Genomic DNA, 15,092 nt, shown 5'->3' with positions numbered 1-15,092 from the left:
CAGGAGCCCGGAGAAGTCTGCGAGCGACTTTCTCCCCCCGCCTCACGCCTGCAGACACAACCCCCCTCCGCGCCTTTCCCGCGTCAAGCCGCGGGCATTCTTCCCGGAGTTCCCTCACCCGGCGCTTCCCTTCCTCGCCTCCCGCACTCGTTAACACCGGTGAGCGGATAAATAAATACACCTACAGCGCACACACGGGGAAGGAGGGAAGGGCCTCGCCCCCCGACTCGCGGCCACAACAAAACCCCGGCAACTTCCCCCGCTCCGCGCCCACCTACCTCCGCGGTGCGCTACACCATCAACGGCGGCTCCGTCTCGCTGCCGGGACAAAGCGGCGGCGGCGGCGGGGCCGCGGGGCGGGAGCGGGGCGGCGGCGGCGGGGAGCAGCTCCCCTCTTGCCCGGGCGGCGACGGCGAGCGGCAGGGTCCCCGCGCGGTGCCTCAGCAGCGGCAGCCCAGGGGCATTTTAACGGGGAGACAAGGAGCGGGGCGGCGACCGGGCCGGGGCGGGGGACCGCGGGGAGGGGGGGAAGGAGGAGGAGGAGGAGGAGGAGGAGGAAGAGGAGGAGGGGCGGCGGCGGGCTGGGGGTCCAGGCAGCCGAGCGCTGCCTCCGCCTGCCTTCCTCACGCACGCACGCACCGAACGGGCACCCAGCAACGCAGCCAGGCCGGAGCCGCATGCCAGTATCCGGCCTCCCCATTGGAGGAGAAGGGGCACCCCGTGACCCGGCAGGAGGCCGGAACCAATCGGCAAAGTGGATGGAAGTGATTTAAAAGAATAGGGGGAAGGCGGAGGGGGGGGCGTGGGGAGCGGGCCGGGGGCCGGGCCGCTGCCGCGGAAGGGGCGCCGGGCCCGGTCGCACAAAGGCGGCCGGCTCCCACCCGCCCCGGAGGGAATGTGCGCTGGGCACACCCCGCTACGCCCCGCCAGCACGGCCTGGGGAGGATGGCCCCGTGCCCGGGCGGGTGGCCCGTGGGGCCGGGCCTTCCCTTCCCTTCCCTTCCCTTCCCTTCCCTTCCCTTCCCTTCCCTTCCCTTCCCTTCCCTTCCCTTCCCTTCGGCCACCCACCAGCGGCGGAGTGCGCGGGGCGAGATCCCGCAGGCAGACACGTAGAGCCCTTAAGTGTTCTGCGGGTTGGTTTAACGATTACATGTCAAAAGCATCGGGGGGGGGAACTTTTTAGGTTGCCTCCTCCATCCTCTGCTGCAATGGTGCGCCGGGCAAGAGAAAATAATGGGGAGTGTGAGCCCCGCGACCTCCCGGCCGCCTCCAGCACGGCCTGGCCCGGGCCCTGGCACCGCTGGCCCGAGCAGGAGGGCGGCCGTCGACCGTGCGGCCCAGCCCGGGCCCGCCCTGGCAGATGCACGAGGCCTGGCGCAAAGGCGGAGCCGCCCTGGTGTTCCACCGCTCCGTTTGTACGTCGCGTAATACCCTTCCACGTAGTACGTGTTCGACGTGCACTTGGCATGCGAGTGTTTCTTCCGAGCTGTCTTGTTCTCATTAATAAGTAAACAGTTATCAGCGTTACGAGGAAATGCGTTTGAAGCGTTTTCAATGGGAGACAAGGTACGAAATTTTGTGGCTCTGCCAGAAGCTTTTGGCTGCGCTGTGGCTCCAGTCCATCAGACCTTTTAGGTCCACACTCCGTATTAGTCACATTAAGCCACTGTTACTGGTCTTGCACAGAAAATTCAGATTATACATAATGCATTGCTGGATAAAAAGCTGATGCTGCTTCTCATTGCTCTGTGGGGTGAGGAAGTTGTCACAACAGCAGAATTCCAAATTACTGAGTAGCAATTAATAAAATACTTGGTCACTTAGGAGATTTTTAAGCTTCTTCATCTCTGAGCTATCACATAGTTAGAAAAGATAGCATGAAGGTACCAGTGCTGAAAATAGAGCAAACTTGTTATTTAACATTAACCTCACCTTTCTTCCGCAGAACACAGGCCAGCAAAATAAATCACATGGCTGTAAAGGAAGTCACACATTCTTCCTGGAGATCTGAGAAATTTCATGTGGAATTATATCTTCCTTTTTGAAAAAGCACTAGGATATGTCAGGACAGATTTTGCCCTCAATTACACTTGTGTAACCCCAACTGTTTGCTGTCTCTGTAAACTGTCTTCATGGCTGATTCTAGTAGTATCACAGGAGATAAGTTGAATGCTGTTCACATTATTGCCTTTAGCAGAGGGAAGCGGGAACTGTTTTCACTGAAGAGCAAGGCACACGCAAGGAGATTTGAGGTCTGTACATCAGAGGACTTTAGTTCTTTGCCCCGAACATACAGGACAAATTTATCCCTAGCATAACTTCAGGGACATTACCACCAGAGGTTGAGACACAGAGTTGATTGTGTTCTAATAACTAATTTAGATAAGCGTCTAAAAATGCACATCAGTTAAATGTCTGACACAGCCATTTTGGAGGCTACACTTAAGCTGTCCTTGATAGAGTCTGATTCCATCTCTCCTATTTTCTCTGCTAATTACAATTTCATGTTCCTTGGTCTCTGGATGTATGCATTAAAAACTGTATGAATTACCACAACGGCAGGCTTGCCTTCGGCTTTCTCCAGTCACCCTCTCTGTGATGGGAAAATTCTCCACAGCAGCCTCTCTCTCTCTCTCTTTCTCTCCCTCTTTCCTCTCCTCTTCTACTAACCTCCCGGTGATCACATCGCCACACAAGGATTAAACGTATTTAATCACAACATTTTGATGTGGTATTTTGTTGTTAAACAAAAATGAGCATTTGGGGGGGAAATTTCCTCCTATATTGTACAACTAATATCTGTGTGCCCCCTGAAATCCACACAAGTTGCACCGCAGAAGTAGGTGATTATTCTCAGCCAGTTATAGCAAGCATACCCACATCCTCATACCACACCCAAGTGATCCAATTATAAGTTTGCTTCTTAACCAGAGAACTGTTGCAGGAATAGCACTTGAAGGTGAGTGAATGGACAGAAAGCCGGCACTGGTGCAAAGGAAAATCACTTCCAGACAAAATAGGTCATCAATGAGTGGAGAGTTAAAATGCTTCATGACAACTTCGCTGCCAAATCCAGATACCACTCATGTGGGTAGAGAAAAGTATCTGTAGTGCATCCAGCAAACCTTAGAAACACTCTTGAAGGGAATAAATACATCTGCGTAATGATGACGCGCAGCGTTTCTGGACTTATTAGTGTGATGCAAGAAGAATTCTTACCCTGGGTAAAGGAGGATTCTGCAGACAACTTTTGACTCCTTTCAGATGCTGATCTGTTCCCTGCATGTGCGTAGAACTTTTCTGACACTTCCCTTTTGCTGCAGAGTTTACTGTCAGTGTATGATAGAGGCCATGAACTTACCTGTTCAGTCAGTACCCATGGCGGTTTATTACATGGATAACTGACTTAATGCTGGCCTAAATTGTTTTTTCTTTGTAGTTTTAGATAACATTTCTTTCTTTCTCCCTTTGTTAGGGCTTGCATGTATTATATCTGACATCTATATGTCAGTGTATGTGGTATATTTAACTTTTTAAAATGATCTCTTTACAAATGTGTTTTAACATGGCTCTTTTTTTAATAACTGTCCCTTTGCCAACTGAATGAAACAAAAATCTATGAGGAAAAATCTCACTAGGAGCTATGAAGTCAAAAAATACCAATACTGGGAGTTCTGTGAACGCCATTTCAACCCAACTAGTTAAAATAAGGGAGGTTTTTTTTTTTTTATTCTACAGTCATGAAATTACAAACCAGCCCTTGACCATGACAGATGAGTCAGGTTCCAACCTCAGCAATGCGGTGAAAACTCAGCTCTAATGAAACAGGCAAATGTCAATACAGCGATTAGCTTGGAAGATAATATTCTGAGAAGCTTTTACAGATGACCTAACTCCACTCACGAAAAAGGATTATATTCTTTCTTTCCCTTTGTAATATCTGAATACCAGCCCTTTAACTGAAAACTCTTTGCTTTGGGGAGGGTCTGTTTTGTTTTGTTTACTGTAGAAATCTCAGGAATTTAAAATCTCATTTTCGCACATATTATTAGAGAACTTTTTGAAAGTCTCACACCACTCGAAGGATAATGCGCTGGGTGGTTGTGAACTCCTCCTGGACACAGTTATCTCTGTTGAAAACTGGCTGTGTGGGTCGCAATGAAAGCGAAAGCAACGTAACTGAGATTTAAATCAATCTGAGTGTTTTCGCACACATTCAAGTGCACGCAAAATTACAGTGGCTCGACAGAATCTGTTAAAAAGAATCACGTTATTTGTTAACCTGATGCAACTTTTCAGAAGCTGGAGAAACACATTACCAACAGGATAGGGCAAAGTGGCAGGTTACTGGCTGTCAGCTGCCCCATGGTGACTATGGTACAGACGCTCTCGGGGTCTTGCACGGAAGAGGAAGAAGCGACTGGTTATTTATTCATCGTGGGATGAGAACGTGCCCACTGCACTGATCATGGCGTCAGTGGCACACAGCATGTTCACACCCACCTTCCACCTTGGTGGCTTCTTTCAGACTCTGACATCAGGCTCCTAAGTCACCTCTGAATACATTTTGTGTGATCTGAAGAAGTGTCTTGTCTGTATCTTTGCACATGGCTCAGTCATTATATCTTTGCTATGAAGTTTTGAATACACTGAGAGCACATACAACCCTGAAATGTCTGGTCTTAATAGTCTAAAACATCCCAGAAATGTAAAGTGTTACAAAGTAGTTTCCCCATTTAAAAAAAAAAAATATTCTTTCTATCTTTTAAAGGTTTTCCATTTCCCTGACTCAGACCATTTCCTAGTGGGCTCTGCATAATGAATATTAGCAGAGGTTGGCTTACCACAGTGTCTAGTGAGACTCATTTATCAAAGCCCAGGATGTGCGCCATGCAAAGAAAAAAAAAATCCCATTGAAAATGAACAAAAAATTTCAGCCCTAACCATCGTTCCTCTCATTTCTGTGTACTTGGGCATGTTCCAGTGCATGCAGCGAGAAGACAAAATGGCCATCTGCAGAACATGAGATGTATCTAACGAGAGATTTGTACACCTTGAAAGTCACCAGTGCTGAAGCTGCAAATGACTAATGGCACTCTTTCCTCCTGAGTGGGATTAATTGCATCACCCCTTGATGCTTATTTCTGTATCCCGTTCATACCTGGGGATAGTTACAAGGTAATTCATTCTGTGATTTACATACCAGATAAAACCTGGTCAGTAAAGAAAATATGACAAACGTACTTTCAACCCAAAACAGCTTTTGGATAGTAATAACATCACAAACTGAAAGTAGTCCTTTTCAGCAGAATACTGTAAAAAGGATCGTAAGTGCCAGGGGGGTTTGTGTGTGTTTTTGTTGGGTATTATGGTACCTTTTCACCTTCAAGTATCACAGCCTTGTGTCTGAGAAGTAGCAGCCACTGGACATCAAGTAGCACAGAATCACAGAATGAGAGGGGCTGGAAGGGACCTCTGGAGACCCTCTAGTCCAACCCCCCGCCAGAGCAGGGTCACCTGGAGCGGGTCGCACAGGAATGCGTCCAGGCGAGTTTTGAGTATCTCCGGAGAAGGAGACTCCACCACCTCTCTGGGCAGCCTGTTCCAGCGCTCTGCCACCCTCAAAGGAAAGAAGTTCCTCCTCATGTTTAGGTGGAACTTCCTATGACCAAGTTTGTGCCCGTTACCTCTTGCCCTGTCACTGGGCACCACTGAAAGAAGACTGGCCCCATCCTCCTGGCACCCACCCCTTCAGTATTTATAAGCATTAATAAGATCCCCCCTCTGTCTTCTCTTCTCCAGACTAAAAAGACCCAAGTCCCTCAGCCTTTCCTCATAAGAGAGATGTTCCAGTCCCCTAATCAGCTTTGTAGCCCTTTGCTGTCCCCTCTCCAGCAGCTCCCTGTCCTCTAGTAACTGGGTACGTATGCAGTCCCCCCCAGGAAGACTCGGGCATGCTTAGGTCTCCTTCTGCAGCCACGCACCGAGAAGCCGTATCACTCTGCTGCTTTCCAATAGAAAAGGGCCAGTTTTGCACAAGGTCGTGTCCCGCAGACGCACCGGGTGCCTTGTGTAAGCCACGGCGGTGACCTAACACAGCTCAGAAGTGGGTGTATTTCCAATTTCATCTAAACTCTTGGACTTTTGTAAAGGGACTTCACTGTCAGTGACAAGTTTGGCACATGCCGGCACATGCCCGGAGTTGGCTCGTTTCTACGTTTCTTGTGATTAGTATCAGTTGATTGCTCGTAATAGGAGCTTATGTAAAAACCAGTTGAATCTGAAATTACAGACTGGGAAGCCGGCTGCCTCCGACACACCAAAAGCGTGATGGTTTTGGTACAGGCCCACTGGCCTTGCAGCAAAGGGAGCTCTGGAATCACAGCCTTGGTCCGGCAAGGCACGGAGTGGGCTAAACCCGGCAGAAAGTGGTTTCCACATGCAGTCAAGAACAGGGGTGATGGGAGGCAATTCAGGTCTTCGCAATGCCTGCTGTTAAGTCCGCTGAGCTGGAAGGAGATTTGCCTGCTCCGGGGAGGCCGGAATCCCCCCCCGGGACAGCCCCCCGTTTTTCTGACGCCGCTGTCCACCCCCACGGTGGCAGGGAGGGTTTCAGGGGGAGCGGCAATAAGGCTCGTGCTGCCAACGCAATGGGACCGCAGAGAACGGGGGACTCCAAAGGAGACGTGGCGTAGACACCTCTGTGCCTTTTGGCGAAAACTCAGCGCCAGGGTGGGTTAGTCCGCAAAGCTGTTGATTCATCTGGCTCCCAAGACCTCCACGTTTTCTGTTTGTTCAAAGGTTTGCGCTGATATTTTTGAGCCATCCTCTACCGCTAACGTGGAACACCTCATCTGTGCACTTACTGCATTTCCACTATAAATTTACTGCTTCTCCTTAGTGCAGAAAGTAGTAAATGGATTTACAAGCTTCTCTTCTTGTCCTCAGTGACTGACTTCACTTTAAACTGTTATAAATGGCCAAAGCCTTCAAGGGAGAGAGAGATGGACTGATATCAGATTTGCATTTTTGTCCTTCCCACTGCAGATCTGCTCCTCCAGGAGGAGGTTTCTGGCTCCCACCCCCATGGTAGCTGCTCTTCCCCTGGTCTTGCAACGCTGCTGCTTCTGATGGTACGTTTGAATGTACTTTTTTAAAAGGAGAGAAAATACAGTGACAGAAACGGGAAGATTTCCATTTCAAGCACCAGCCCTTTTTTCCCCTCAGTGCTTGTTATCTTCAAAGCACTGCACAAAATCGGCTGATGGATTCTCCCCACCTTACTGGAAAGTGTCATCCATCCCATGGGACAGGTGAGACAAGTGAACAACAGAGAAATGGAACAACACATCCGAGGTCTCAGAGTAGGTCCGGGGCTGAGGAGAGCTGACAACCTCCTGGCACCTGCGTGGGGACTCTCTCCACCGGAGAGGCTTGTTCTTAACAGCCCTCGTCCTGCGCAGCTGGGCAAGAGGCTTTTCGGTTTTGTAAAGTCATGGAGAACTCTATCTGCCTTCCTAAAGACATACACCTCTCCTGTTTAGAGCCTGAAGACAGGTTCAGGCTGCACACACCTAGAAACATCTGCTCTCTCGATTTTGATGGGACAGTAGACTTTTAGGCTCTGAATTCAGCTATTCCTACCATCAGTGATTTTATAGCCTACATAGAAGCCGCGATAAGCATCTTTCAATCATTGTTTATTGCAGGAGACGAGAGAAGAACCTGACTACTACAGAGCATAAAAACCCCCGGTTAGAACTTATTTAAAGTAGCGCAGTAAAACAGATCAGTCAGCTTTGCAATGGAAGAGCAGCACAGCAGCCTGTGAGCTTTTCTTTCCCAGCTTTTGTTTGCAGACCTGCTTCAACAAGGAGACAAATCAAAAAATAAAATAGTGTGGAGGTAGGAGCACATCCTGGAACTTGCCTTCACAAAAGCCCTGCAACTGCGCTCTGATTAGCAAGCAGGTCGTTTTCAGGGATTTGTCACCTATCTTCCGAAGTACTGGCTTAGGAGCTTCAGCATACACCGCTTTTTTCAGCATCTTTTTGCACGTACTCACAGTGGTGCGAATGAGGCATGGTTAGGGTTAGGCTCCTGATGCAAAAATCCCCAAGCCCAGCCTATACGAATACTGCCCCAGCAGCTGGTGCCTCTGGAGCGATGGCGAGGCTGGGACATCAGCCGGGCATTTTCTAGGCAGGGCTCCATTCTGCGCAGCCACAATTCAGACACCCAAAAACTACAAGGACTTCAATCACAGTGAGAAGGAAGTGATCGTGCCCCTGTACTCGGCGCTGGTGAGGCCGCACCTCGAATCCTGTGTTCAGTTTTGGGCCCCTCACTACAAGAAGGACATTGAGGTGCTGGAGCGTGTCCAGAGAAGGGTGACGGAGCTGGTGAGGGGTCTGGAGCACAAGTCTGATGAGGAGCAGCTGAGGGAGCTGGGGTGTTCAGTCTGGAGAAGAGGGGGCTGAGGGGAGACCTCATCGCTCTCTCCAACTGCCTGAAAGGGGGTTGTGGGGAGGGGGGTGTCGGTCTCTTCTCCCATGTAACTAGCGATAGAATGAGAGGAGATGGCCTCAAGTTGTGTCAGGGGAGGTTCAGGCTGGATATTAGGAAAAATGTCTTTCCTGAGAGAGCGGTGAAGCACTGGAAGAGGCTGCCCCGGGAGGTGGTGGAGTCACCATCGCTGGAGGCATTCAAGGAACGTGTGGATGTGGCACTGCGGGACATGGTTTAGTGGGCATGGTGGGGTTGGGTTGGTGGCTGGACTTGATGGTCTTACAGGTCTTTTCCAACCTTAATGATTCTGTGATTCTGTGAAAAGGACAACACAAATGTCTGTTCTCCCCTGCAAAATCCCACCCCTCTTTCCTTCTTGGTGTAAGCAGCGTTTGGGGAGAAAGTAGCCTCAGATTCAGCACATTTGCGTAGCTTTAGGGTTGTCTCTGTTTGGGACAGCGGTTAAATTAAACCAATTTGATCCAGTCAGGTTGCAGGGGTGTTCTCTGTCCTTGAAATCTATGAACACCGATCACCTCGGCCGATACTGGAAGTCTCTGATCAGCAGCAGTCTGACATTTACTGGGTCAGTTCGGTGAACACCCATCCTGTCACACTAAAGAAGCAACAGAGAGTCAGGTCATTGTAAGCCACCAAAAACGAGGTCTACACGCTTTGCGGAAGAGCTTTCAGAAGCAGACTCAAAACTCTCAGCGGAGGCATTGTCCCCATGCCCTCGCCCAAGGCCATCCTCGCCCCCCGCGCCTGGGAGCCGGGGCTGAGCTGCTCCGCTCTCTGTGCTCGTCAGCAGGGATCTCACTGCTGGGACTTAGGGTGAAAAGCATCTTAACTTGCATTTTGGGTTCCATACCTGCATAGGTAATTGAATTAACAGAATCAGCACTGGATGCCTGTTTAATGCAATATATATTATTCAAGACCCTTCTGCAAAATTTCAGGGAGCGAGAACAAGTGCTTACAATGAGACATGGATAAAGCCCATGGCAACCACCTGAGGCACACTGGCATCTTGATGTATGAAGTTCTATCTGCATCCTTTGCTTTGACTAATGCAGCTGCTATAGGACATCAGTGCCTTCGTGACTGACGCTGTTTGCGAGCATTTTGTAAGCAAGAGTCAGCTGGTGGGTTTGGATGACTTCTCAGGTTAAAACACATCATAAGATGCTTGCTATTAAACAGAGACAACAGTAAAAGTAAGTGGGTTTTGTGGGGTGAGGGGTTCAGGCAACTCATGGGCTGCAAGTTAAATGCACACAAAAATCAAAGTTTCTCTTTCCACATCCACACAGAAATTGTGTTGGGTCACCCTGAAACCCAGAGGCTCAGCAATGTGGAATGTTAGCAAAGAAAATGTTTTGTCTGGCAGGAAGTGTTTGGTTTCCTTGTTAGTTTGTTTTAAAAGCTTTCTTAAGGAGTTTTCAAAAAAAACATCCCTTGAAAACAAACTATGTTAGTGAAAGTGTTTTGTTCTCAAAATGCTAAACCCAAACACATCGCTGTGCAACTAATGTTTTGAGCTCAAATCAATTTGCCAAGTTTGTAAACAGTTCCAGGTGGGCAGAAGTGATCTTTGCCATTCCTCACTAGCAGGAGTTTGAGCTGTCTGAAGTGAAGCATTTGGCAGAGAAGGAGCCACTGCTTCTGAAAAGAACCCTTTCTGAACAGCACAGGGTGATGCTTGCTTGGGACAGTTCTGGCCACAGAATCACAGAATCACTAAGGTTGGAAAAGACCTGTAAGACCATCAAGTCCAGCCACCAACCCAACCCCACCATGCCCACTAAACCATGTCCCGCAGTGCCACGTCCACACGTTCCTTGAATGCCTCCAGTGATGGTGACTCCACCACCTCCCTGGGCAGCCTCTTCCAGTGCTTCACCGCTCTCTCAGGAAAGACATTTTTCCTAATATCCAGCCTGAACCTCCCCTGGCGCAACTTGAGGCTATTTCCTCTCATTCTGTCGCTTGTCCCTTGGGAGAAGAGACCAGCACCCAGCAAAGAAACCATGGAAGACCACCTATTCTGCTTTTGAAATGCACCAATCCAGGCGCTTTCCCAGTTCATTTTCAGAGGGAATACTGCATGCCCCTACCCATCACAGCACTCCCTCGTTCTCAGATTACTCTTGGGACGGCTGGGTTAACCTCACACACCTTGACACACCGGTGAAACTGCTGGTTGCTGACAGCAAACATCAGCGAGTGGAGATGCGGAACCAGAGCCCAACTTCTCTGGGCTGCAGGCACAGCCAAGGAGAAGGAGGCTCAGCCCCATTCGAAGCAGGAGGTGACAGCCGGGGGATGCTCAGTGCTGGCCATGGTGCCTCCACTGCAGACACCATTGTCAGCAAGGTGTCATTTTGCCTGGGCTTTGTCCAGGGTTTTTAGTTTGCAGAACTACCTCGTATTTCTTGTCTCTCCTGTAACTTAAGCCTGTAACTGCCAGCTGGGATGATTAAAGGTATGTGTTTCCAGACAGAGCTAAGCCTGTGCGTTGTATTATAGACACGAGATTGCACCGCACGCAAACTTCAAGAGTGGCACAAAGAGGCGATCTGGACCTTGTGATTATTTTCTTCCTTATAGTTCATTTTGTTGGCATGTTTCATTTTTATCATCTGGGTTTTTCCCTCAACCCTTTTTCTTCCTCCCTGCCTCATTTCTCTTCCTTGGTTGGTTTTTTTTTTTCTCCTTCCTTTTTTACCTTCAGCTTTTCTTAGCAGAACTGGGTGCTGCAGCTGGTATGGCTTTACTTCTTCTTCTTCTCCTCCTCCCCACCCTGCACCTCTAGTCTCTGCGACCGTGTCTATCCATGGAGCACAAAGTACGTGTAGTGTGTGTCAGATCTGATAGCACTTCAGGCCCTCCCGGGGACCCAAAGAGGGAACACAAACGGGTCTCTCTCACTGTAGAAATGGGCAAACCGGGACAGCTTGAGCACCATCCTGGTGACCCCAGCAGTCAGACGCAGGGAGAGGCTATGTTCCCGTGTGCTCACAGAGGAGCAGGGTTCTTGCATGTTATTCTCACACCCACCCACAGCTCATATCTACAAGGAAATCATTTCACCCAGCAATACAAAGAGAACAGTAATAACTTTCCAAGGGAGTGGTGGGACTAAGCTGGTGCCTGGCACAGTTCTTTAAATCCTGCTGTGAAAGGGAGCACGAGGCCGCAGCCGGAGCGGCTGCTGCAGGGCAGGCAGGGCTGGCTGGCTGCCCAGCAGAGATCCTCTCTCCCTGCATCCACCATCCACCCTCCTGTCTCCTCCCTGTCTACACAGCAGCAGGAAAGCCAAATATCCTCCTTGCAGCGGGGAAAACGCAGCAGCTGCGCTCCCTTCATCTGCTCTACCGGCCCTTTGCGCGGCGGTGGGGCTTGTCCCCGCAGCCGCCGCTGACACGAGCCCCCAGCAGCGTGCGCGGCTGTTTACACAAGTCTTTATGTCTGTGAATGAGCGAGTGGGTGTTGACGAAGCGCTGCAGTCAATGAATTTCCTTCAAAGAAAGATGGCTCACTCCCACAGCTTCTGCCTCTCCAGAGGCAGGGAAATGCGGCGCGGCTTGCCCAGGTCCCTTCCTGGGGACATGCGAGGGCACAGCAGCCCAGGGCGAGTAGTGCATGCCACAGGCTCCCCCGGGATGGTCACGCTGGCTGCTGGCTGCACACAAAGAGACCAAGACGTTTTTGTGCCTGCGATCAGCAAGCAGGAGGGAAAAAAGCATTGGGTGTAAAATTGTTCTTACCCACGTTAAAGGCAGTAAAATCTCCTACCCGGCAAGTCTCAAGATTTCGCTGAGCCGAGCAGTTCCTGCAAGGAAGAGGGTCGATCCACTGTTCAATTGTAGTTTCGTTTCTTTTTAAAATCAATGATCTGAGAAAAAAAAAATATAATTTCTAACATTTTTGAATGACACAAAAATCAGGGAAGAAAGGTGAACAGGATGCAACACGGACACTGAGCAATCCAGATCCTCACCCCAGCCAGCATCGCGTCATGGAGGCGTGTAAGGTCAGGTCTCTGCGCCCAAGGGACAGAGCTGTCCTCCCAGGTGGCAGAGCTGACAGCGAGCTTCCGACAGCACCAAACTGACCTGGGAGGGTTACAGCACCGCTATGTCTGACACCGTTGCTGCTGCTGGAAGATAGGGTCCCGTTCTGATGCCCACGATACTAGAAAATGAGCGAGCAGGCTCTACGGGTGGTTCAAAATACCCGAAGGGTTGGAAAACACGCTTTCAGCTGCCAGCTGCAGTTTCTGAGAGTGAAGCTTCTGGATGATGTGCTTACTCCCTGCCAGGGGCCGATGCCTAGCGAGAAAGCCAAACGTTGAATCATTTGGTTTCTCGTTGATTACAGAGGGGTGGCAACATGCCTTTCTGTCTGGAACAAACTCCTTGAAACAGGGCCTGTACAAGACCTAGAAACCAAGATATCAGGAGATAAATACTAAGAGCAGGCTGGGCTAGGAAGCAGAAAAGCTACCTCTACAAACCTAGAAAGAGAGACAGTGGTTAATGGGAGATCTTTCCCACTCCAGTCCTTTGCATCACTCCATTATATATCCTGTTACCTGAATAGCTCCCCAAAGTGCCACCCGCCTCTCCTCTCTGCTCATCAGTCATCTCTTCTGCCTGCTTCTTACTTCAGATCCGCTTTTAAGGCTGCCGGCTATTCTCAGAATAGCCTCCTGGTTCGTGTTTGCTAAGCTGATGCCTCCTTCTGCTCCAAAGAGTGCCATCCCTGCAAATTATTACAGTAATAAAGACACTGGCTGTGCTACATTTGCACTCTGTTATAAAGCACAGCCTTTCGAGTCGGAGCTCCATGGGGACAGTACAGAAAGGTGAGGAGCTATGCAGCGGGATTCAAGCCCTGATTAAGGAGCAGAGACATCTCTCCCCCTCGCTGGCACTGCAGGTTTAGGTCTTGATTTTCAGCAATCAAATCTTGTTCCCTATTCACTTATTCCCCTCGCTCCAAACACACACACAGAGTCACTGATCATTCACTTTTCTCTAATGCACTTTAAATTCTTATCTACAAACCACAGTCCTGCGTTTCAGCACTTACCCATTCTGGTCTCTTCTTTTCCTTTGCAAGTAACTCCTTTCAGTGCTCCAGCCTCATTAGGTGGAGCCTGAATCCTCTGCGGCTGGGAGCACCTTGCTGATCTGGCCCAAACACTCTCCGAGATTTAACTGGAAAGCTCTATATAGCTCCGGTTTGATGGGGCAGGAGCGCAGCATCTGACGTTGTGGTTTGGTTTCCTGGTGTAGGAAGGAGCATACAGTTCTATAGCATCTGACTTTCGTTTTTGGCTTTAGCGCCCAAGCAACATTCCTCTAACCCTGCCATTCTGCATGCAATTTCCTGATTATTTTAAGACACAACAGATCTGGTAATTGTACCTCTAACAATTCTCCATCATGCACAGACAACAAGGTGTCAACAATAACGAGTTAATACCTGGGTTTCATTTGCAGTGTTATTAACCAGCAGAAGTAGGAGGCTCTTCTATCAGAGCTGGGACCAAACTATTCACCGGAGCAGAGGAGGATTCCAGCTCCGGGCACTGGCTTCTTTTTTCCCCCAGGCCTGTATACCTGCACGCAGGTACCGCAGCCCAGGTGCCAGCCACTACTCTCATCAGGCTTTTCATCCCAGCTGTACTGCCATTTCTGGTTTTGTCAACTTACAGCAACCAGAGACCCCATTTCCCATTTTTTTTTGCTTTCTGATGCTTATTGAAAGAAAACCACCAGGTGGAAGCACAGAGGTGCAGGTAAGGTGGGGTGAGAGTTGGGACTTCACTATCTGAAGTACCAGATGAGAAGCAGCTATGCTATTGCTTCCCAACATGCTTCTGTTGAAAAGCTTTCTAAACCATTCTGCATATGCTACAAGCTTGCCTCTTTGAGAGAAGAAAAATCCCTTGATAGGATTTATGTGTAATTAGCTGGTTAATTCATTTAACAGGTCTAATTCAGAGATCAGCTGTGTGTGAAAAGTGCACCAGGTTTCTAAGCTGCATGGAGCGCAACCAGCTTAGACCGATGCCTTATGAAAGGACAAATATGTGTGAGAGGAGGCATTTACCATGTGCTGAGCCGAGGCTGGTAAATTTGGTATTTATAGCAAAGCTCTTCTTAAGAAGGGCTTGACAAAGGAGATAAGTCTCATCAGGAGAAACAGTTGCCAACTGCCCAACAAAGGGATGTTTTCATTGCACACATTACTGTCCTTGCGGGGAGGTTTGTTTCGGTGGCCAGCTGTGGCCGCATTCACGTCCGGACTCCATCCGCTGAACAGGCTGTAGGGCCGGGGCAGCCTAAGCTGCGGTTCGGGTCTGAACTCACCTTACTCCCACTGGTCCTTGGGCCCTGCAAAACACAGACCTGGATCCAAACATACCCCCATCCCCGGTGGCAGGAGCTCAATATTCCTCCTCCTTTCAAGCTGAGTGAGCTAACAGGACTGTGGGCCCCATTCCCTTTGGCTCAGGGGCTGCTCACATCAGAAGACACAGCACTGTACAAGAGCCATTTTTCTCCTCCCTC

This window comes from Gavia stellata, chromosome 27 (assembly GCF_030936135.1).
Source record: "Gavia stellata isolate bGavSte3 chromosome 27, bGavSte3.hap2, whole genome shotgun sequence".
Classification (NCBI taxonomy): Eukaryota; Metazoa; Chordata; class Aves; order Gaviiformes; family Gaviidae; genus Gavia; species Gavia stellata.
Note: the sequence above shows the minus strand (reverse complement) of the source record.